Source organism: Etheostoma spectabile, chromosome 24 (genome assembly GCF_008692095.1).
Source record: "Etheostoma spectabile isolate EspeVRDwgs_2016 chromosome 24, UIUC_Espe_1.0, whole genome shotgun sequence".
Taxonomy (NCBI): Eukaryota; Metazoa; Chordata; class Actinopteri; order Perciformes; family Percidae; genus Etheostoma; species Etheostoma spectabile.
In genome coordinates this window covers 13,442,496-13,468,579 of record NC_045756.1, presented here as the reverse complement: position 1 = coordinate 13,468,579, position 26,084 = coordinate 13,442,496, and the positions used below count along the sequence as shown (strand labels likewise).

Genomic DNA, 26,084 nt, shown 5'->3' with positions numbered 1-26,084 from the left:
TAAACACTTTTTTCGACATACTATACTTTTTATTTTACTTTTTTTGAAAAACTTACTATTCTTTTTTAAAAATTTTTTTAGACATCTATCCTGTGGCTTTTTTCTTGAAAAAATTAAGGCCTGACCTAAAAAAACAAAACCCACTCGTGCTGTCCAAAACCAAAAAGACCCAGAAAGTATCTACTAGCACTGCCCCCAAGGGAAGATTAAGCTCCTGCACCCACCTCTTCTAAACACGTCAAAAAAAAACGGCTGTGTTTTCTTGTTTTTTCAAAATATTCGGGGTTTCCCCAAATATGTCATACTTTCTTTTACTCTGGCATTGGCTCACACTCAGACCTCTCCGACATAGCTGGCGCAGCGTGGGTACCTTCACTTATTATTTCTATCTACCAACATGGCATGTCCCAAATTATTCCACTAGTCACAAGGCTAGAACAGCTGATATATGAAATTAGTTACAGACCAAACATGGGTTAATTAACCACTGCAGAAACTATCAATATATCCACCAATCTTTAAATCACTGGCTAAATTATTTGCCATTGCTAAGATTAGGAAACTGCTGCTGAACATCTTACACAGCAGAGATTAATTACTGAAACAAACCATAAGCAAGAAAATATCAACAGAATCATGTAAGGTTATGTAGTGTGTACAGTAGGCCTGTGCTATCATACAGCAAGGGACACAAGCGACAATCATTTAACTACAAGCTACTTTGTGATAAAACATACATTTGTTTACTAAACTCTACTATGTTACACTACTCATGAGTATTGTCTTTAGCTGTCGTCGTAGCCTATATGATGCCAAACTACACATTGTACGTCATATTTAATATATCCAGATACAGTGCAGAGGATTACTTTTTTGTTTAGACGCGGAAGTTGCACTTTGTGTCAAAGTCCAAGATTTCCTGAAATGATTTGCTTTCCCCACACTTCATAAAGTTCAGTGGATTTAGTTGTCCCTGTGCAGTAACCAGAGCTGGATTTGGATTATCTTTAGCATTTCATATCCTTGAAACCTAGACATTGTCTCATTAATGTCATAAGAAAAGAAAAAGCTCAACATGTAGACAATCCAAAAGCATTCCAGTATTTAAAATACCACCATGCAAACCCAACGTGCTTTCAAGTGTTGCAAAGGCAAAGTTTCCTCTTCTGATGTTTGTGTTTTCCTATTTTTACTCAGACTACTTGACTGCTATTGTTTTCTATCGGGAGTTCACACTTTCCTTTGTTCTTCAGTACCCTGTCTGGGCTTTCTCTGCAAGTATAGCAGCTGCCAGCTGCTGGGGGTCTGCAATGTGGGGGCTCCTGGCCATCACACGGCTCACCAGCTCCGAGGGGAAGATGTTGCACAGGTTGACGTCCACTTTCACTTTGGTCACTGCTCTGGACTGCTGGTCCTGGGAAGGCTGAAACTGGAGGGAGGGCCCCCTGGGGCTGAGGACATGGGAATACTCCCACTGCTACTGCTGCTGCCACACATACTGTTCTTCTGGCTTTCCACCCTCCCTTTTGCCAGCTTCTCCTCAGCATCGCTGTACGACAGAGCTCGGATGCTTGGGTCAGACTGCCTTTTCTGGGCGCCTTTTTTGGCCTCAATGCTGCCAGCTGGCACAGTGTGGCTCTTCACCAATCCAGTGTCCCCCTGGTTTCTCGTGGTGACACAGGTGGTGCTCAGCCACAGCACGCTGAGTGGTCTTTCTGGGTGGTAGTACTTACATTGCCGTATTAACAAAGGGACTCAAAGGGCCTGCAGGAGACATTAATTGGAGGGCAGGGAACAAACATTTAGTAACAATCAAATCAACTCGTAGTAGTTGTACTGTAGAAGCAGTAAAAGCTCTGTATAGATTCAATCACAAAAGTCCCAAGTCCAACCTGTACATCCAATTTAACAGTCACACTCATAGTCCATTCTAAAAAAAAAAAAAATCATACAATTAGAATAGTGTGCGATAAAAAGGATTAAAAAAAAAAAAAAAAGCCATTATATAGTACATCCTAAAAGCCCTGCTGTAAAGAACCTTCTAAAAAATTAAAAAGTCAAGTATGCCAAAAACAAGTTATATTTAATAAAAGTACTATGCCTTTTAGAGCATACTATACTACATGTGATTTGTCAAAAAGTCATAGTATAATCGCGTGCCATTAAAAGTCATTGTTAAGTATGCCATAAAAGTCATGGTATGTTAATGAAAAGTTTGATAAAATGTCATAGTATGTTGTACATTTGTTTGTTAATATGCCAATGAAAAAGTCATGGTGTAGTCCCTGTACGTTATTTGCAGGAGAACCATGCATTATTTGTATATCTATATAGTGTATCTAACTCTGGAGCCACGCTAGGCGAGTCACGCTAGTATTACTATTTTGAGGACTACTAGGAAAGAATTGGATTGAATTACCAAATGTTTGTTCCACGTGCTCCAGTTGTCGTCTCCTCCAGGCCCTTTGTTGGTTCAGCAGTCTGGACAGAAAAGAAAGACATTAACTAAACATAAAGTCTGTCCTGCGAGAAGATGAGAAAGAATTGTAAATATATTATATGTCTCATGACATGTTTTACAACTCTACCATACCAGAGGTTGTGAAAGTTTGGACGACTAAATGACAATTTAGGTAGGCAGTGTACAGTCGTGGTCAAAAGTTTTGAGAATGACACAAGGATTGGATTTCTTTGAGTTATCTCACCCCGTGTTTGTACATATTTTTGTCAGATGTTACTACGGTATACTGAAGTATAATCATAAGCATTTCATAAGAGCCAAAGGCTTTTATTGACAATTACATTCAGTTTACGCAAAGAGTCAACATTTGCAGTGTTGACCCTACTTTTTCAAGACCTCTGCAGTTCGCCTTGGCATGCTGTCCGTTAACTTTTGGGCCACATCCTGACTCATGGCCGTCCATTCTTGCATAATCAACTCTCAAAGTTTGTCAGAATTTGTGGGTTTTGTTTGTCCTCCCGCCTCTTGAAGATTGACCACAAGTTCTCGATGGGACTAAGGTCTGGGGAGTTTCCTGGCCATGGACCCAAAATGTTGAGGTTTTGTTCCCCGAGCCACTTGGTTATCACTTTGGCCTTATGGGTAGGTGCTCCATCACGCTGGAAAAGGCATTGTTGGTCTCCAAACTGTTTTTGGATGGTTGGGATAAGTTGCTCTTGGGGGATGTTTTGTACCATCATTTATTCATGGCTGTGTTTTGAGACAAAATTGTGAGTGAGCGCGCTGCGCGCCCCCCCCCCCCCCCTTGGCTGAGAAGCAACCCCACACATGAATGGTCTCGGGATGCTTTACTGTTGGCATGACACAGGACTGATGGTAGCGCTCACCTTGTCTTCTCCAGACAAGCTTTTTTTCCGCATGCCCCAAACAATCGGGAAGGGGGATTCATCTGAGAAAATGACTTTGCCCCAGTCCTCAGCAGTTTGCAGAATAATAATCTGTCCCTGATGTTTTCCTGGGGAGAAGTGGCTTCTTTGCTGCCTGTCTTGACACCAGGCCATCCTCCAAAAGTCTTTGCCTCACTGTGCGTGCCGATGCACTCACACCTGCCTGCTGCCATTGCTGAGCAAGCTCTGTACTGGTGGTGCCCCAATCCCGCAGCTGAATAGACTTTAGGAGACGGTCCTGGCGCTTGCTGGACTTTCTTGGACGCCCTGAAGCCATCTTCACAACAACTGAACCTCTCACCTTGAAGTTCTTGATGGTTGATAAATGGTTGATTTAGTTGCTATCTTACTAGCAGCAACATCTTTGCCTGTGAAGCCCTTTTTGTGCAAAGCAATGATGACAGCACGTGTTTCTTTGCAGGTAACCATGGTTAACAGAAGAACAATGATTTCATGCACCACCCTCCTTTTAAAGCTTCCAGTCTGTTATTCTAACTCAACCAGCATGACAGAGTGATCTCAAGCCTGGTCTTCATCAACAATCTCACTTGTGTTAACTAAATAATTACTGACATGGTGTCTGCTGGTCTGTTAGTGCCAGGGCTAAAATGCAGTGGAAATGTTTTTTAACATTAAGTTCATTTTTATTGAAAGGAGGGACTTTGCCATTAGTTGCAGTTCATCTGATCACTCTACATAACATTCTAGAGTATGTGCAAATTGCCATCATACAAAATTGAAGCAGCAGACTTTGTAAAAAATACTATTTGTGTAATTCTCAAAACTTTTGACCACAACTGTACAATTGACGACAACACAGGTCAAATCATAAAATTAGTACAGCATGTGATCAAAAATGTCAGTCACGGTAGAGTACATTTTAAAGAGTTCATAGTATCTTATTAAAGGTTTTATTAACAAAATAGTCACAGTACAGTACGTTATTTAAAATTAAAAATGTTTTCTCTCTCAGTCCGACTTCCACATTAAATAGCAGTGGCGTTAACAGAATAGAGTGTGGTGAAACTAGTTGACCCAGTAGCCAAGTAGTGCACGCATGCATGCACATTATTGGAATAAACTGACATTGCAACTTTTTTTTCCCTGCGATATGAAAAAAAGAAAAAGTAATTTTTTAAAAGATTACATAAATAGCTTTATTTGGAAATAATAAATCATTCTCTGCTACTGGGGGAATTTTCTAGCTACATAGAAGACAAAAATGAAAAAGGATCTTTTCTAATGCGTACCATTCTTTGTTGAACTTTGATGCTTTATAAACACCAAAGCAAGTAAGCGCTGTGACTACTCTTCTGACGTGATTTTGAAGAGGGAAATGAGGTAGAAATACACAGCTGTAGTCTGGACACGGTTAACCTAGCCTAAAATGTATTTAGAGACTTTATTTGATTGCTTTACATTTGGCATCTTTAAAATTGTGGGATTGTTACAAAAAAGTAGTTTCCATCTTAGGAATGTTTGAGGTTGCAAAACGGCACATACAGGAAATGATTTCAGAGAGCAAATACTGGATAGAATGGTTAGGAATAGCTACCACACAGGACTTTGCCTAAAACTACAAATTTTTGATTGGACATTTCTTTGTTTTGAAATCTAGAAAAAGGTAGGCTACCTGCGTCCTGACTCCAGCAGACACAGTCAATCTCTGGTCATCTCGCTCTCGAAACAAATAAGCACATCGGTCACCCTAGCTCGACAAATTATCGTAGAGACGTTGAGGAAAAGGGAATGCGGAAGATCCCTGATCTGTCATTTATAGTTTGATTTTCAGACAGACAGGAGGTCAACACAAAGCTTGGATTCTCTGCATAATAGGATTAGTTAGCATTACAGGGAGAAGGGTAAGGAAGGATGGAGGGAAACACGGCTAGAAGAAGGGAAAGGACGAGGTGAGGCAGTGAGGCCCGGACGGAGCAGATTAGCGGACCACAAAGAGGATTAACAGCAACGATAGTCCGTCTGAGAGGCAGAGTCGGTCCCAGCCAAATAACCCCCCCCCCACCCCTCAGAGCGATCAGCATCAGTCCAACTTGTCTGGCTAATGCAAACACATAACGATGATGACATGAAAATCCTCTGCTTAGTCCAAGTTTAAACACCCAAATACAGTATATGGCCAGAGATGGGAAGTACAAATACTTGTGTTACTGTACTCAAGTACATTTTTCAAATATTTTTTCTGTTTATTTTTTTTAGTGCCGACCTTTACTCCTTACATTTTTGACACAAATATCAGTACTTTGTACTCCTTACATTTTAATAAATTGTTACCCGTAACTTTAGTTTCAAATAATTTAAGCGAAGTTAACAATGTTATTTTTTGAGTCATCAATACCAAATTCAATGTAATTGGATGGGACTATAAGTAAGGGATAATGTAGAGCGAGGCGGTTGTTGTAGCGAATACAACCTCGACAGGCTGATCAGGACCCCGACACAAAGCAAAGGGGTCTTCAATCAGCCTGAATTACTGTTGTAATGTGCTGCAAATTGTGCCAACCGAAACACCACAAACTGTCTTTCAATAGTTTACCATCAAATTTGAAAAACAGAGGTAAATGCTTTGTTCTTCTTTCAGTAACTTTATTAAGTTTACCTTAATGGTCAGTGACATTATTTCTCCTGCTAGCAATGACTACGCCTGATTTCTCTTGCATTTAGCTAAGTACCCCAAGTAACATTAAGGTTAGAGAGCGTTGACTTCATTTAAAAATAATCTAATACTGATACAATATATGCATGTATAGCTTCATATTAAAAAGTAATTCAGAATCTTGATTTAATGTAACAGCGCTGTAGTAGCGTTAACGTTAGTCAATGCATTTTGTTTTTGAGATCAACCTTAACGTTACTCGGTCTGAAATCAACTTTATTTTGGGCTAATGTCTCAAACCTGTCAGACGTAAATTAGAGGACTCATGTTTGAATTGTAACAGAATCCCAACTGAATTCATATCTTGCTACTCACTCAGAATCTAATTAACCTGGAATCCCAGTCTCTATCACAATAATCATATATGTGATGTTTTAGGCCTATTGGCAGACATCCATTTTCAAATGGAAGCAACAGCATATAAAGAGCCTTTTTTCCATATCGACTGAAGTTTCTCAGCTTGCTCTCTAGGAACATTTGTGTGGTCCAGGTAGCTTTGCATAAAAAATGGTTGTCACTTGCAAGGCTACTTTTACATTGTTACTTTTACCATCTCTGGAAATTGCATGTCTCAGGGGGACGGGTTGCAAAAGCTGCAGTGGTTCTATTTAGAAAGCGTACCATGTCAGTAAAGTCGAGAGAGAGGTATTATTATTGTCTGGTACCTGTGAAAGCACTTTGTGCGTTTAGTTTGTTGTCCTGAGGATTGGTCCAAAGGATAGGAGAAGGAAAGCCCCAACCTGTTGTCCCCGAGGTTTGGATGGAATCATTTAGTAGTAACGAACCCTGGACCTGACGGGCTTCCCATTGACTTCTATAAGACATTTACAGACATCCTGGCAAAACCCGTGCTTGACATGTTCAATCGGGCCATTAAGACTGGTTTATCGCCGCAGTCTTCACGGCAAGCGTCTATTTCCTTAATCTTAAAGAAAAGACAAAGCTCCACTTGAATGTGGCAGCTTTAGACCAATAAGCCTATGCCCAGTCAATGCCAAAGTATTGGCGCTGAGACAGGAGTCCATCCTCCCACAACTAATCAACTAAACAATTCAATTCAATTTTATTTATAGTACAAATTCATAACAAGAGTTATCTCAAGACACTTTACAGATAGAGTAGGTTTAGACCATGCTCAGAATTTACAAGGACCCAACAGTTCCAGTAGTTTCCTCCAGAGCAAGCAACAGTTCGACAGTGGCGAGGAAATACTCCCCTTTGGGAAATACTCCCCTTTGGGACAGACCCAGGCTCTTGGTAGGCGGTGTCTGACAACCGGTTGGGGTTAGAATGAATAGTGGCATTAACAATAGTATTTGTAGTAGTTCTTTGTAGTAGTTTGTGGCATAGCATGGCACTGTGCGGCATTACAAGGCACAGCAGAACGGAGCTGGGCACCGTAGATCGTGGCAGGATGTAACATGGCATCGCAGAACGGAACGTGTAGCGGGACCATGGCGACAGCTGCAACCTTGATTTTGGAGCCTCCCTTATCCAAGGAAACTTGCTGGGGAAAAAGAACATAAGGACTCTGGGGAATGACCCAGAGCTAGGTTAGTAACACGCATTTCTGGGACATGGATGCACACAAAATGGGAGAGAGGAGTTCTGTGTGTCAAAGAAGTCCCCCAGCTGTCTGAAACTATAGCAGCATAACTAAGAGACAGGGTAAAGATAGGAGCCTGGTCGGGCTAGAACTCTCCCCAACTGGATTGGGCTGTATGCCCTGCCTCCCTCTAGTTTTATTATATTATTGATTATATGATGGAAAAATCTGACAACTATGACGAGAAGCAGGTGGGCCGGGTTAGGCGGACGCTGTAACTCCTCACTCCCCAACTATTTTAAATTCAATTTTCGAGGTGCTCAGTGCATCATGGGAAGTCCCCCCAGCAGTCTAGGCCCATAGCGGCATGACTAAACGATAAAACAGGCTTCACTAAAAGTAGAATAGCGTTCTTCAATATAAGACGAGTATTAAATACCATCCGTTCAGCTTGTACTCTGGGTTCTAGGGAAATTCTTGTCCTTTTTGACGCGAAAAAGGCGTTTGACCATGTGGAGTGGGACTTTTTGCCACTTTGCGTAGATTTTGTATAGGCAAAAGATACATTGCTTGGGTAAAACCTCTATACACATTTCATTTCACATGGCTTCCGTTCGCCAGTGGAAAAAAAACAAAAAATGTACAAGATACAGCAAAAAATGTCATACTTTATCTTTCAGATCCAGCTACATCCCTCCCAAGTCCTTCAGTGTCTTGAGCAATTTGGTGCCGTCTCTGGGTATAAACTGAATATTACCAAAAGTCAACTGTTTCTTTAAACATTACTACGGAGACCCTCCCTGAATGAGTTCAGATATCTGGGAGATACATCCTGGAAATATGGTTAGAGGGGGGGAGGGAATGTACTTTGCTAAGTCTACATTGTACATTGTTTTCATACATTGTTGTATCAAGAAAATAAAAACAAAGTTAGGGGAAAAAAAGAAGAAGAAAAAAGGATTATGACATGGCCCCTCCTAAACGTGACATTTACCGTGAGGGAATACAGTACACTTCTTTGAACAGCATTCGGGAGGCTGTGGTTGCTGCTGCGCAAAACGTTGATCATAACAGATTCCATGGATGGAAGGCTCATGCCAGTTGTTGAAAAGAAGGGTGGCTATATTGGTCAGATGGGAAACTTAGTTTTTCTTTTAGTTGCATGATAATTCTGCATGCATATGTATTCTCATGAGAAAGCCCAAACTCACTTTTCCTTTGTTAGATATTTACATTTAAGGTTTATTAACATTTCTGATTGACTGAGAGCAATGTACAGTAAATCCACAGGGATACAACTTGCCTAAACATTTTGCACACAGTGTGGTGATGCATAATCCTATGGTATTCTATCTACTGTTTAGATTTGTATCTATTTGGAACAAAACATTCAATGCTTTTCATAAAAAAAACAAAAGAGGCACAAAGTTATACAACTATTGCCATATATATTTGCCTGGCTGCGAGCGTTATCCTGTCTCTCAAACACACACGCTCACCTGCAATTCTGCCAATTTTGCACAACAGCAGAGAAAACAGCTGACAGTCAACTAGAAAGGTTCAACATGCTGGGCTGACACCTCTGTGTCAGTTTGGTGGCTAAGAACAGCTAATCCCGCTCAACCCCCACCACCAGCATCGTAGCTGATTTCAACTGACACATCTGAAAATGATTCTGTAGGGCAAAAAGCTTTGTAAGCTGAGGCAGACATTCACCCAATCAGGAAAACACAGTCACTGACCAGCCCTGTTCCTCTTGCAGCAGTATTGACATCTTCAAAAAACAAAGTCTGTCTTAAACCAATAGCTAGGTGCCCATGTGAAGAGTGTTTCCACACCAAGTGGAGGGTGGACTGGAGTGTTTGACAACTCAAAGAGAAAATGTACTACGTAAACAATGGAGGATACCAGCTCCATTTGTCTAATGTAAACTGCTGCTGAATGTAACTTTGCACTAAATTAGGACTGTGACTTTGTCCCCCCTCAATTACAAACAAAGGGATCTTAAATGTCCACTGTGAACAGGAGCAAGCAAGAAAAAACAATTGAATTTGGCTATATTTGCTAACCAATTTAAAAATGGAACCAGTTATCTAAACTCGAATTTAAGGCTTAATCTAGGGTTGTCTGTGCAATCGAGATGATGAATTGGCCAGAAGTTAACGCCGTGCGGCGAGCATATACGAGCGGCGCACGGGTACTGATAGAAATACAGACCATCGATATGCAAATTAAATAAAACTGTAGCCGTATTATGAGCAAAATGTACCATGCTTAAAGTATCAACGGCAAAAGTATGGCAAATATCATATATTATTACTGATGATGCACAAACATGCATTTATACAGTTGCATATGTTTTGGATATAACATTTTATAACCAAAGTTCTTAAACAAAGTCAGAAAAAGCAGTACAATAGTACAAACTTTTCTCGGTATAAGGTAGCACTTTTTTTTCTTTAACCTTTATTTATACTCAAAAGACATTGAGGTTTTCCTCATTTTCAATGAGGGAAATGGCGACGACTTTATATCAACAGTCATACACAAAAAACAATTGCAATGACAAATAAACATGAAGCTATAAACAGTTGCAATTTCATTCTTGTCCGTGTATCCTCTCGGAGATATTACAAACCTTGCATAAGTTTGCAACTTTTCCGCAACCCGACCTCTCTCACCTATCCCACGCGCACTCGACACCTAGTCTCAGGTGGCCTGTGGAACTGCCAGTCTGCCACTCGTGAGACTGAGTTCATCCCTGGCTTTGCCAGCCAGCTATCCCTTGACTTCCTTGCTCTCACTGAGACCTGGATTACACAACCAACCCACCCAGACCTCCGGGTAGAGGTGGGGGTAACATGTAGGCGTTGTTTTCGGTGGGGACGTGTACCCGTCAGATTTTGTGTTGAGTAATTTTGTACACCACAAGCTCAGTTTAGTTAAAACAAATAAAGTTCATAACACATATAGCGAATTCTTGAGCAACAGATGCCAACAAATCCACAAAAATCTCTATCCCCACAGGGCAGGCCCAGACACAGGAGTTCTGCTGCTGCTGCGCTGGCTACACGCTCCTCTGTTTACAACACGGCATTAATGTACCTAAACAACGATCAATGATCACCAAATTTCCCATGACCATATCTTGTCATAAACACTTAAGCTTGTCAAAAAAACTAAACCAAAATCCAACAATTATAGAAGTCTAATCATTGTCATCTACTTCCCACCAGGTCCTCTGAGAGAGTTTTTGTATTTTATGGCTGACTTGACATCTAGGAAGAACTGACCAAGTCAATTGATGGTTCTCACAACATCTTGCCAAAGGACTACAGTTGAAAATTAGCCTGGCACATTTACAGAAATGTTAATGAATGTGCGCTGTCCTTATAAATAAATAACTTAAATGAAATGAGCTGGTTGTTCTTTCAAATATCCTGAAAGACAGACAAGTCCACTGCCTTTTTACACCTTCTCTCTACTTTTGCCCTCTCACTCTCGCCTTACCCACCTACTCACAGGATGGCAACCCCCTAATGTCATATTCACCAGAAGCTGCTCTACATCCAACCTCACTGTTACTCCACTCCATACCTCAGACCATTTCTTCATCTCTTACCCCTGTGTGGACATCCAAAAAGAAAGGTCAGTCAGCTCACAACCAGAGGTGGGTAGAGTAGCCAAAAATTGTACTCAAGTAAAAGTACTGTTACTTCAGAATAATATGACTCAAGTAAAAGTAAAAGTAGTCGTCCAAATAATTACTTGAGTAAGAGTAAAAAAGTGCTTGATGAAAAAACTACTCAAGTAGTGAGTAACTGTTGAGTAACTTCTGATTTATTTCTTAACACGAGCATCAATCAGACCGACAAAAATACAAAATAATCATCTTTAGGAAAATTATAGCTCATCCAATCAATAAAATAAATTAAAAAGTATTTATTAATTACAAAATAGCTTACTTGAGAGACTTGTCACATTAAATTTGGATGAAAACTGCATGTGCAAAACATACTGTATGTAATCTAAAAGACAAAGATCCACCTCTCCACAGCAAAAACCGAAACTACCGCTACGTCTCCTCAGGTTAGATGTTGAGTTTTTGAACGCTCACATGTCCGTTTGTTTTGGTCGACACAGAAGACGCCGCATGATGTAGCTGCTGTGTCACACTTTTCCTAAGGTAAACATGCTTTCACTATGAGGCCGGGGGGGGGTCCTCCTGGTCTGCGTTGCCTTGGCGACGTTTGATTCTGACGTCTTTGCTTTGCTACGACTGTTAAAGCTAACCTGTCCCGCTGCTGCATAGACATATAAAGAGATACCTCTTTATATGTCTATGATGCGCTGCTGAAGCGAGTATGATCACGTGACTGCACAACGACGTGTGATTGGTTAAGCACAGTCACGTGGTAGAGCCTTCAGCGGAAGACTCTCTCTCTGTCAAAATAAAACATTAAAATGAGACGTACGCTGGGGTAAAAACAATGAAGCGTAGTAACGAGTAACGAGCTCCTTGTAGCCTAATGTAGCGGAGTAAGAGTACAGTTTATTATTCACTAATCTACTCAAGTAAAAGTAAAAGTATAGTGATTTAAAACTACTCCTAGAAGTACAATTTTTTCAAAAACTTAATCAAGTAATTGTAACGGACTAAATGTAACTCGTTACTACCCACCTCTGCTCACAACCATATCTCAAGAGACACTACACCTGTCCACCGTAACATTCGTTGACTCTCTCCTCCTCCTCCCCTGGCGAAATGTACTTTATCAACCCTCCGTTCATCTGACTCTTTCTTACTCATGCCTCCCAACGCTGCCACAGACACTCTCCTCTCTACTCTATCCTCCTCTCTTGACTCTCTCTGTCCTCTTCACAGCAGGTTTGCAAGTTGTCCCTAGCTCGTGGTTATGTGACTCAGTGTGTGCTGTAAGATCAACTATATAGGCAGCAGAAAGAAAATGGCAGACATCTAAACACCCAGATGATCTGCTTACGTATCGGTCTCTTCTTTCCTTCTTCGCTGCCTCCATTTCTGCAGCAAAAAGCTCTTTTTATCAAACCCAAATTGAATCCTCTTTCTCCAATCCCAAAAGACTTTTCCCATCTTCTCTAACCTCCTACAATCCCCTAGTCCACCTCCCCCCTCCTACCAACCCATTATGTCAACTACTTTATAAAAAGGACAGATGACATTCAGAGACCTGTATCTCACTCAAAACAGCATGGATACTTTTTTCAAAGTTTGTATGCGTGTGTGCGAGACACAAAATAACCCCAAATCTCAGAAAAAGTGTTTTTTTCAAAATATGGGCACTTTAAGGACCAGTTTAAGGTCAGAGAGTGTTCTATAATAAGTTGAAGGAATGCTGCAAGTTGTCAGTAGCAGTTTTGCATCTGAGTCTGGTGTGTCTCTCACACACCACACGCGTCCAAACCTAAGCCAGGTGGTTGCTGAATAAAACTTCCCCGGAACGTAGGCAGTACTTAACCCTATGACCAGTGTTCATAACAGCTACCATACGCATACGGCTAGCCTACAACTTAGCTATTTGCAGCTCCTTAAATACAATGGCAAGCAGTTTTATAGACGAGGCATTCACATTTTCCATTTGGACCCACACACTTGCTTAGCTATAGCTGCAAGCACATATAGAGCAACATGTTCCCACTTTCAAAGTGTATAGCAATATTTCAGCTAAGTCAAACAGTTAAAAGATGCTTTGAAAGTTTAAAACTTATAGTTGTCTTGAAGAGCAGGCTTCCAGCACTCTGCTATTGGGGGAGGGGCAGTGCATGGTCTGCACGGGAACTGCAACGTCCCCAGCAACACGGAGCTACCAATAAATCGGTCGATTACTACTCGTAAGTACGTCTTTAAAGTTTCCCAAGGCACAGAATATGAAATAGAATCGATTTCATTGAGACAAAACTAAAAAGAATCCTCACTTGAAAGCAGAAGTGGGTCAAATCTCCATGGGGATCGTTCTCTAATGTTTAAAGGAAAGCCCAGATCCAGTAACACAGGTGAGTGATCAGATATAACGACAGCAGTATTTTTAATCCGTTATCATTGAAATAAAGGAGCTGTCTATAAAGAAATAGTCTAGTCGGGAAAAGGAACGATGGACATGGGGGGAAAAAAGAGAATAGCTTACTGAGTGGGTTCACAATTCTCCAAGGATCCACAAAAGCATTCTGTTGCATAAAAAGTAAAAAAAGATTTGGCCTTACCAGAAGCTATTTGCTTGGGATCGGAGCAGTTCAATTTTCCTGAGAAAATTAGCTGGTGAGTTGATTTAGATTGGGTATTAGTGGCAATATCTTGTTTGCAAAGTGAACATCTTCCCAGTTAGGGGCATAAACATTCACAAGTACAGCCTTCTGAAGAGGGAACCAGAAAGTATGGGGAAACAGCCATTGGGCTCACTGATTATATTAGAGGGTGTAAATTGAGTACTTTTGGCAGTCAATACAGCCACGCCCTGGACCTGCTAGTGAATTTGGAATAAAAGATTGGACTCGTCCAATTTCTACAGAATCCGTTATGATCCTCCAATCTGAGATGTGTTTCTTGTAAAAGTAATATATCCGGTTTTAATTGTTTTAGATTAGGACCATTAAGCCCCTTAACATTCCAAGATGTAAACCTCACAGGATGGCCTTCATCAGCATCATCTATGTTGGCAACATTAAAAGACATATAGGGCAAGCAGTTATAAACAATGAAAGCTTAAGCTGTATTTTAGAACGCAAACAAAAACGGCCATTCATAACATTAAATAGAGTAAGCTGCCATGGTGATTCACATGAGATTTTAAACTGCACAGAAGCATCACTCAGCCAATTCAGATTTAGGTCACCCAATACAAGTAATTCATCAGCAGATAATTTAGAGAGCATATTCAACAGGGAGTCAGTAGCGTGTGATTCAGCTGAGGGAGGTCGGTAGTCTACTGACCACAGTCAGTGGGTCCGGACCATGATGGACCTTTACAAATTCTCAGCAATTAGGAAGAGAAACAGCATTTAAAATTGACACTGAGAGACAACGTTTGACATATTCCAATTCCACCGCCCCTACCTAACCCATCTATTTTAATTATAGAGAGCCACATCTGAGTTACCTACAGTATATTCTTCCCAAGCCAGGTTTCACCCAACACAAGAATATCAGGAGTAGTCTGCTCAACTACAATAGTTAGATGGTCCAATTTGTTAAGTAAGCTTCTAATGTTCAGATGGATTATACAGAGACCCTTACGCTCAATGTAGTAAGCAAAGGGATAGAGGTATCCCATACACAAGGCCCATTAGCGGGAGTTGGTTGAAGAGATATTTTAATTAAGTTAGAGGAAATACTACCATGAAGTTTATTAACAAAAGACAATCCTAGCCCAGAAGGAAGTCTATACTTATGAATGGAAGCGTTAGCACAGGGACTGGGATCAGGGGAACATCAAAGTTTGAGAGACAAATCCATCCTGGAAGATGAATGGGCGGGGACTGTTTAAAAATGGTAATACTCAAGTGCATGATTAAATGTACGTATTTACATTCCACCACTGCTGTTTTTCCCGTCATACTAGAGTTTGTCTTTCAAACGTAGATCATGTGACAAACAATAGATCGCTCGATTTTGAATTCAACATTGCAAAATGTAGAAAAGGTCAAACGGGTTGATAACAAGCTTCGTACACACAAATCAATATCCAAATCAAAAGATAAAAGACACTAAACCTTTCTTTCTTGCTGACATTTCTCTCCATCCTGCTGAGGGAAAGTTTTGATATCAGGACCCCCCCCTCAGAGGAGGGTGGGGGTCCTCTCACTCTCCTCCACTCATCTTAAATGAGGACTTTTTCCTCGATTTTCTCTGCTGTTGGTGGGGGGTGTCAGCTCTGGGAAGAATGAGGACTTCCTGGGGAGGGCCTTTAAGTGCAGGGCTGAGGAGTCTCTCTCTCTCCCTCTCCCAGGTCTTCTTGACGTCTCTCGCTCATCGTAAATGGGGTCAAGCTAGCAGCCGGGACCTGCTGCTTTCAAAGACCCCAAAGAGCAGCTCTACTCCACCTGCCCTTTCCTCCCCTCCCTCAACAACCTTTTCTTCTTCCTTTCTTTCCATTCCTCCCCCTCCCCCCTTTCCTCCTCTCACTTCACTCCTCTCAAAATGCATGGTTCTTGTCTACCTACCTACTGTATCCATCCTTCTCTTCATTTATCTAAAGCTGCAATATTTGGCCTCTTCGGCTTGCAGGCATCGCTGCATGATTAATACTTAAGCAAGATACAGAACAGTGAGCACGGATTTTTTTATCTGCAGAACAAAACTCTTTACATGTCTAGGTTACATATAACTGTTGTCTAACAGCATTTCAGAGACTATAAAACATGGTCTGAAATGTAGTTGAAACAACAGTTATGTAACCTAGTTGTCTCAAAACAGGATGACTAACAAGATAGGAAAGAAGGATCAAACAGTTCTGCTACATAAAATTGTATTTACTTTTATCTGACTTTTCTCAAATGCGGGATAGTTTTACTTCCTAAAATGAAGTATTTCACCCAGTGTACTGCAAGCCTGGTGGCCCAGGCTCGTCAGGGTCAAAAGGCTTCTGAGCCAACATTTCATCATGTTAAAATCCCCACTGAAACAAGAATACCTGTATTATTTCAAATACAACATGTGAATTAAATCAAGTCGAGAGCTTCATAAGGCCAACGTGTGATCTGAGTCCCAAAAGGTCACAACTAAACCTGACCAGTGGTTTCCAATTGCACCGCTAGATAATGGATCAAAACTCGCCAAAGTCAGCCACCGGGACTTCCCAAAACATTTGATTAGCTGCAGATTCCAGATTCCAATGCAGCAGCTCTGCGCAGTGCCCTGCTGCCACAAGTGGATGCACAATAGTTTAACAGGGGTGGAAGACTTTTTAGTTTCTGTGCACATGTAGTGAAAGTCATTGTTCTGCGTCGCGGTCAAAAGGGAACAGCGGTTAAGGCCGATTGTAAGTGAGATTACATTTGTCAGCTTTAGGTCAAGTTTTTCCTCATGAAGACCTCATGAAAAAAAGCAATATATACTATAAATGCAGCAGATCATTAGCCAATGAACCTCGACCACCTATGTAGCACACACACCTTCATGCCTCGAAGGGCCCTCCCCTCCTTGATAAGTAGCAACATACCTTCCCTCCTTTCACTAGTCATCCATCCACCCATCCATGGGAGAAAGTAGATATATCAATCTATCCATCAATCAGTCCATCCAAGGTGAGGCAACCTCTATCATTTCTACAGGCTTTTCTCTATTTCCCCTTGTTGGAGCAAAGTATGAGTAGGGGAAGAGCACGGAGGAGAAAGAAATGGATGCCAAGTGTTCAATTTCCAATCTTCACAAATTCTTATTGTTCCCAGATGCCTTTATTTTCAAGTACTTTCCCATCAGAATACCATCTCGGCCTAAGCGGTGACAGAAATGCTCCGGTAGCATCACGTCTTTAGTTACATTCCTGCAGAACTTAATGTGTCCATCAACAGCAGAAACTTAAACTGCACCTGGGCCTGTCTGCATCCTTTTCTGCCTTCCTTAAGCTCCAGTTTTCCCTTGTATCCACTCCTCAGGCTTACCCACCTTCCCTCCATGGTGTTCCTCCCTTCCCCGTCTCTTTCAAACACCACCACCGACGGCCAGCGTTGCTCTCCGCTCCCCTCCGACCCTTTTCGGGTTTTATTTAATTTGTCCGTATAATAGACGTGAATGAACCCTGGGGTTTAGGGCTACACAGGCAGAGAAAGCGACGGACAAGGGAGGGGCAGGCCGCTCAGCAATGTGTGTCAAAAGAGAAACAATAAGTGCCATTATTTTTGATTGGCTTCCCCTTTTTGAAAATTACTTCCAAAGTGTGATGTCCCATTGTGGGAGCAGAATAACGCTGAACAATGCTGCAAAGGGCTGGGGGCTGGGGGGGTAGTCTTATATATCCAGCCTAATATTCCAATATTCAAGGGGGCCTTGGCCAATGCTGGCTGGCCTGCACTGGATAACCCTGCGACTGGGCCCTGGGTTAGGCTCATAATGGGAGGCCTTTAGTTCTCATTGTCGCGGCTGTGTCAACAAAGAGGCCGCTGGGAGTTGCCTGGCATGTGGAATGGAGAAAAGGCCCTTTATCCCTTTCTTTTAGAGAGACAGGGAGACAGAGAGAGAGAGAGACGTTATCACAGCAGCTCAATGTATCATGTCTCTTGCTCTCTCGTGTCCCTGGTTACCCCGTTAGATTGATAGATTGTCTAAAGACAAGAAAATGTACAAAAAAACGATCATTGATTTTCAGTGCTACATGCTAACACTTTAGCATTCCCTGCGTACCGAACTTCGATACTTTTATAGTATGAGTATCGAACAATGTATTGTCATTCGTCTATACCAAATTTCAATACTTAAATAGTAAATTTCGTCAAGGTCAGTGCAGCCTGCTTGTACCAAGATCACAACACAGGAAAAACACTATGTTACCACAGAGACGGGGATCGCGTGTGTTGTATTTTGGGAGACTTGACTGCAGTGTGCGTCACCTAGCTGTAAAGGAACTGTACCCTAAAAACTTGTACCATAATGTAACGTACTGTTGTAATTTCTTTTTGTTAAAATGGATTTTATAAAACTGGTTAAGAAAAAAATATAGTTCAGAAACCGGTATCAAAACCAAACGATCCCCAACCCTACTGACAATAGTGAGTACATAGTCTACTGTTGGTACACAAATTGATTAAACAACTATCTTTTACCCATGGTACGCTCTTGACTCTTTCAATGTCAAGCTACTGGTCACACCGAACCAAGTGTGTGTTTTATAGACTAAGGAAGAGAGACATATTCTAAACGGTATAATACGGTATACTATTTGGATATAGTATAGAATATTTGGCATTTGATTCAACAGATGCTTGTCCAGTTACTGAAATGTCTATGTTGGAAAACTCACTTTCTGGTAAACTTTAATATCACAGCTAAAATAAATCAAAACAGTTATGGTCTTCAAAATCTGAAATAAAGAACCGTGTGTACAAGCTACTATTCAAACCTCTCTCCCTTGCTTCCGTGTTTTAGAGCAACACACACATTCACGTGAGCAGTGGTTAGCTTGTCAATATCACTGTCGGCCCATTCATCCATCCAACTCCACCTGGGAAGAGATGGACATGTGTGTTTACTCTAGATTCTATTCCCCGAGGCAATCACACACGCACAAACACCGCTATTATTCTTGTCTTCTGGCTGCGACGAGGCAACCTTGAGAAAGCAGGCGAAGCTGAACAAATGTGTACACACATGTATGTAAATACACACACTCCGAACATCAGCACCTAAACAAACAGGCCCATCGATGGTAGCGGCACACGCCAAGCAGCTCTCATTACCAGCATGGTCACAAACAGACACACACATGCACACACACAAGCTACTTGGTCATTACCCAGCGAGTGTTTCATTCCACATTAAATTGGACACACACACAGTACTTTAACATTAGTTTCAATATAATATTTTGGTGAATATCATACAGGCTCACTGCAGATGGCAATGTAGAAAATCTACTCAGAAAAGAGAGGAGAGCCGTAAATGGTAAAATGGGAGGCGGGTGGACAGCTCTGGATGCTGTTTGTTTACTACAACCACAACAGCATCAGCAGTTTCCTACTGGTGTCTATTGTTGGGCTGACATAGATAAAGCACAGAGACAGACAGAGCAACTGGTCAGCATAGAAGGCAACAGAAAGGAAAAGACTGGCAGTGTTATGCCACGTGTCACAAAAAACCCCACAAATTATTAATTATTTTCGTTTATATGGCATTTTAAATCCAAACCATTTATTTTACTGCTAAATAATAATTGCTGTGCCGTTGTGTGCTTCTCTTCTAGAAAATTAGCTGCTAAAAAAGCATTAAAATTATTTTTCCCATGATGTCTTCCACATTGATTTTCTGTGGGGAACGTTTGAGTGTCTGGGGGTTAGTTGGGCTTGTGAGCAGACTGCAACCCTGTCTCCTAAAAACGATGTCTTCATTGTAGATTTAATGTCATCTGAAACATGTTTTTGGGGTTATATCGAAGTAACTCAAGGTTTGATTGTTAGGTAAAGATGGTAGTTTTGGTTAAATATTGAAAAACTGAATGGGTCATGTTCAATTTCTTCAATATTTATTTAATATTTAAGTCTTGTTTTCCTCAATATAAAAGCGATTCAATCTGACATTCTGTAACCAAGGTGTGCTGTCTCTCGTTCCATAATGTTTCTAAATTTTATTGGATTCATTAAGTTTGTGTAAGGTGACTTGACTGCATTTAAGAGACCCTTCTCTCAGTAGGGATTTGTTTATAGCTGCCTAAAGTAACTAATATTTATTTCACATGTGTTCTAAAAAACATCTGTTCTTCCTTACACGTGTAACGTATGTTGCCATTTAAAATGATGTATTTGCTATACTCTCAATATACTCTTACTTCTACTATGCACCTATTCATACCTAATTTCATTTCTTTACACTGTATACATTCATATATTTCTACTTTAAATGCTTGGTTCTCCTACTTTCCTTTTCTGCTACACTTTTCTCTCAGTGGTCATTAAAGGGCCTTATTATCTTGTGTACACACTTCACATGTATGCACATGTACGTGCACACCCCATGCTAATGACAAGCCCTCCAGCTGACCTGCTGACCCTCATCAGAGCGACAAAGAGGCAGATAGTAGCAGCAGGACAATAAGATGGAGAGGTTGCTTAGGGTGATGAGATAAAAGCACTGACATGACAGCAATAGCGGGATCAAGAGCATGACAGGAGGACAACGGGAGGAGTAAGGGGGCGGGGGGGTGTGATGGCACAAAACTCATCTTGGCTTGACTCTGTCCAGGTTGCAAGTGAAATGCTAAGGAGACCGTCAGTTTGGACATTAAAGGTACTGCCTTAGAAAATTGTTCTCCAGCTATTTAGTATTTATATTTAGATTAGAGAACTTTCATAATCATAAAGTAAAGGGTGATCAACAAATGGATGCATTAATAGAGCCAATACATACAAAGATAAGTCAGGTGTCCCTGGGGCCTTTTGATTGTTTTCAACTTTTCTCCCTTCAAGCATGTTTTTGAGATCTAAATCTGACAACATGCGATTTTAGGTTTCTTGCCACGGTAACTCTTTCATACATCATTCATCCCTCCACACACCTTCATCCATGTGGATGTCAGGGAGGCGTTTAGGCTGACTGGTGGACTCAGCCGCTGGAACTGGACAGATGATCAGGATAAGAGCAAGAAACGGTCGTGTCCGTCATTCTGTCTTTAGCATGAAGAACATACATTATCATGTCATCATTGGGCTGTCAGCAGTCTATTCCTTCTGGGCCACACACACCCGTGTATGTAGTTGCACATACTGTCACTCTGTACTGATAAGATACGTCCAACACGCTTCTTTTAGTCTGACAGACAACATACATTTTTACAATTTTGTAATAATTAATTTCACATCTAGTAAAGTCAGTCTTCATTTAGGATCCACAATCACACAAACAACTGATTTAGTGTGAAATATTCCTTTCATTCTTATTAATAACTAGTGAAAAAATTAGAAAAACAATTTTTCTTATGAGTTATTAACAAAAATGTAAGCTTCAAGGACCTGTAACACATTAAAACATGAAATATCTCTGTAAATGAGCAACAAAAGAAGAGGCAACATAATTAACCGCCAGTTGTCACATATGGATTTTAAGATAGAAAATCTGTTATGTTACTGTTATGTTGTTGAGCTGAAACAATGAATCATTTAACTGATTAGTTGATAGAAAATGGGTAACTATTTTGTCTTTATTCAAGCAGAAATGCCAAATATTTGCTTCTTGGATGTAGGGATTTGATAACGTCCAATGTCACCTGGGGCGGCTGTGGCTCAGTGGTAGAGCGGTTACCTGCCAATCGGAAGGTTGGTGGTTTGATCCCTGGCCCTGCAGTCGCACGTCGAAGTGTCCTTGGGCAAGACACTGAACCCCGAGTTGCCCCCGGTGCTGCGCATCGGAGTGTAAATGTGTGTGAGTGTTTATCTGATGAGCAGGTGGCACCTTGTACGGCAGCCTCGGCCACAGTGTCTGAATGTGTGTGAATGGTGAATGTTTCCTGTATGATGTAAAAGCGCTTTGAGTAGTCGTTAAGACTAGAAAAGCGCTATGTAGATACAGCACATTTACATTTACTTATATGTCTTTAGGTTTTGGAGTATTGTTTAGCTAAAACAAGCAACCTGAAGATGTTTTTATCAGTCATTTTTGACAAAGATGTACAGATAGCCATTGTTTTTTTTACAACCATGACATACGTGACATACAAACTAGTATTCACATGAAATAAAACATTGAGACCATTCAACAAAGCACACTGGGTAATAACAAATTCAACATGTGAACTGGTTGCTAGGGACTGGTGACTTCCTCAGTCATTGTATAGTTTAGCACAGGTAAAGCTGTTGAAGCTGAACATTATCCAAAACTCCATTTCTCAGACGAGCGTCAATTTGGGAGCTTGCATGCCACCACTCCTTCCTTCTCAAATGACTTGATACAGACTGCCGTTTGCACAATATCACAAATAATCACCGGGACTGGAAGGATATTTGAGTCGGGTATGGCTGCTGCCTGGACACCTCCCGTCTCCTACCCTCCCGCTTCAATTTTTCAAAATAAAAGTTTGTACCTGGTACGCTATGTTTTTGTACGTTGGTGTTTTCAATGTTTTTGAACTAAACAGTATGGCAATAATGCTAATGAATAAAATATTTTTTTCAGCAGTCGTCTTAGTTACAACACAATGGAACTAGAAAAGCAGTTTTGTGTTTGTATGTGCAGGCGGGATTTATTCATTTTGAGAAATTGCACAATCTCTACAAAGCTACAGCTCAAACTGTCTAGCTGACTAAACAGGGAGGGACTCATCTGCTAGCGATGGGGGGGCCGAGACTGAAAGAGCTACATGGCGCTACATGGAAAATATGCACCAAACAAGCTTTGAAATGTTACTGTTTTCATGAATACAAAAGTTGGACGACCCTCCCCCCTAGACTAAAAGAAGTTGAATGACCCTCCCCTCAACAAAGAATAAAAAGACAGGACACTCCCCTATTTTCCTTTGGTGGTCCATTCCGTAAATGCCGAACGGTCCATAGCTCAAAGGGTCTCTAATCTATTAGCTGCTAATTTAAGGAGCAGATGGAGGTATAGACACTTCACCTCATCCATGCTGCGCGCACACATTCTGCTGCAGGGTTTGATCGGAAACTTTTCTTCATTTAGGGGAGAAAAATACACCGACTGTGGCAGATCGGCAGAGAAACAATTCCTCTGACTTGGTATCAAACACTGCAGATTTCCCTCTGCACAGAATCTGTAGCTCAAGTGTTTATCTCATTGAAAGCTTCTTAAAACACACACCACACACACACACACACACACACACACCACACACACACACACACACACACACACACAAACACACACCCAACACACACACACACACACACACACACACACACACACACACACACACACACCACACACACACACACACACACACCTGGAATTCACGCCAGGCTAATATTCATCTTTCTGCAGTAAATAAAGGAGTTATGTGTGTTAAGTTTCTGAGTTCATTACCTCAAACTGGAATATTTTAAAGCGTCAATTAACAGCAACCTTCACAGCCTGCTTTATGTCGATCCAATTGATCTAATATATTGATTGTAATCTGATAAATTAAGTTCACTACAGTTACAGTTAAGTTGGTAAATACAGCGAGGAAGAAGGGGCAACAAACAAATTCAGAGAAATCCTCCACACTTTTGTTAAGCATGCATATCATATCTTACCATATCTTACCTTTGCTGATAGTCAGCATCACGCGCAGGTCTCTTCTTTCATACAAGTGTTGTGTGTCTCTGTCAACTTCAGTGTAAGCTGCAATGGGATGTTTGTCGAAAACAGGAAAAATAAAAGCACAAATATGATTACTCACTCAGTGATTTCTACAGGTAAATTCAGAATAAATAAATACAATAATAATAAATCCTAAAATAATAAATACAGACCTGGGCATTGTATGTAACCGGCTCGCGTGACGTCAATGGGAAGTTAGCAATCAAAGGTAAATAAGTGTACATCATGCATGGAATACAACGGCATTGCTTTTATTTTGAAGGCAACTGTTTGTTGTTGTTGCTTTTTTTGTGCGAACGTATGCGGCTTTTTCTTCTCTGGCCACAAGCCGTCATTAAAAATAAGTAGAAGAAAAAGAACTGTAACGTGTCGGACAGCAGCAAACTGAGCTCGCGAGACATTAGCATGGACGCGAATGAGCTGTCATCCCTTAAAAATGTCAGCTCATGGGAAAGAAAGTAAGGTCAATACAGAGCGTTGAGTTTTTAACAAAACATAGACTTCTAAGTATTTATTTACTGAGTCAAAGGTAAAGCTGTGTGCGGAGAACAGATCATTGTGTTAAAAGATTATACTTTGAATTACCCCTACTACTACTAAACACGCAGAGAAATACAACTTGACTGATGTCCGTGACACAGCCCAGTTACGAATTTGTGTACGTGGGATAACAAAAGACTTTGAGATAACGGAGGATCCGGCAGCAATGCGACAGGGAGTGATTTGTTCACTGAGGTAAATGCATGTTTTGACAAAACGGGACTTTTTGGAACTGGAAATGGAGCAAACATGTGGCTTGTGTTACAACCAATGGTTGTCCCAATCTGACAGGAAAAAATGTTGGACTTTTGAAGCGGATGCAAGATAGTGACTGAAGTGAACTCAGAAATTGGTATTTTTGCATTGTATTATACATGAGCAGGGGTTGTGTAAGTCAATGCTAAAACTGAACCATGTTATTGATGTTGTAACTGAAACGGTTAACTTCATCAGGGCACGAGCGTTAAACCACAGGCAGCCTGTGTCACTTTCATTTTACGGGGGGGGTTTTCCTCGTCACTTTTGGAGCATGAAACTGAACATGGTGACGTAGGCTACCACACAGCTGTCAGGTGGTGTCAAGGTGCTTAAAAGAGTATGGGACCTGAGAGCAGAGATTCGAGTGTTTTGTAATATGAAAGGCAAAGACATCCCAGAGCTCTCCGATGTAAACTGGACGGCTGATCTTGCATTTGCGGTTGATGTGACTGCACTAATGTATGAACTAGCTAAACACCAAAATGCAAGGCAAGGGCCTATTTGCACATGAAATTCAAAATAGTGACATCATGTTGCCATTTTGTAATATGTCTGCTTCACTTTTTCAAAATTTAAAATAAAAGCTAATTGTGTAGCTAGACTACAAACAATATTAGTAATAGCACTTTGGAAAGTTAATTGAATGCTGCTCTTTGAAAAATGGCGAAAAACATTTTGAAAAACAATTGCATTCGTGGATGTTGATTAAATAGAAACATAATTGCATTTTGTAATATGTCCGCTTCCTTTTTATCTTGTCCTAATCATAACATTTGTGCCCTTACCAGTCACAGCCTATCAAAAACCTTAAAATGTACTGCTTTTTATAAAGAGATAAAATTAATATTGAGCAGAATTGAATTTAGTCTATTGGTCCTCCACAACAGTCCATGTTTGTCATGTGGTCCCTTGGGAAAATTAATTGCCCACCCCTGATTTAGAGGAACACCTGAACCTTTTGGGCTTAAGTACGACTTCTTAGTAAAAGACTAAACATTTAGTTAGCAGAGTTCGAGATGAAAGGGTTAAAGAGATGGTATTGTCATTTTTTTGGTTGGCCTTTGTCAGATCAAATCTAAGAATTACAAAAGAGACATTGATGTTTTTAGAACATTTTTAGAGGTTTTAACTTAGTCCCTTTGTCTACCATACACACAACTTAAGTTTAAGAAACTCTCAAAGTCAGAATTTATTTCCTAAAACGTGAGCTGAGGTGTTGCTTGCGTCAATGTGTTTGTGTCAGTATGAGTTTTTCTGTGCCTCCATGTATAAAATATATAATCACTCCGCTAATGTTCCTCTAGTCATTAGTCCCTTGAATTATAAACATATACAGTGTATGGTCTTGAATACAGCACTGTATGGTTCCCTCTCTAACTCTCAGAACATGTTCTGGCCCTAAACACTGACATAACAAGTCTATCAGAGTTTGGGTGTCTTTGTCTTCATGCCAGCAGTCTCAGACAGCTTGTCCAGACCCCTCCTCTTCTGCTCCATCCTTCAGGACACGTCACAAATCCCCAAAACATTTACAGACGCTGAATCAACAAACAAACCAAAGGCAAAAGTCCAACAAAAGATCAGCGCACTACACCCATTAAGTTTAACAAAACTAACAGACATCTTTCTCAGGCATTACAAAGGAAATTAAGGCAAATGAAGCT

The 26,084-nt window shown here is 40.8% G+C and overlaps 1 long non-coding RNA gene across 1 annotated transcript; it reads right to left on the bottom strand.

The window, feature by feature from the left end:
- Positions 1–315: 315 nt before the first annotated feature.
- Positions 316–17,535, bottom strand: LOC116673784 (uncharacterized). The gene is made up of 3 exons (XR_004327876.1): positions 17,269–17,535; positions 2,420–2,481; positions 316–1,764 (listed from the first exon to the last, which is right to left on the bottom strand). It is a non-coding gene; the product is annotated as an uncharacterized LOC116673784 (long non-coding RNA).
- Between the last annotated feature and the right edge of the window lie 8,549 nt (positions 17,536–26,084).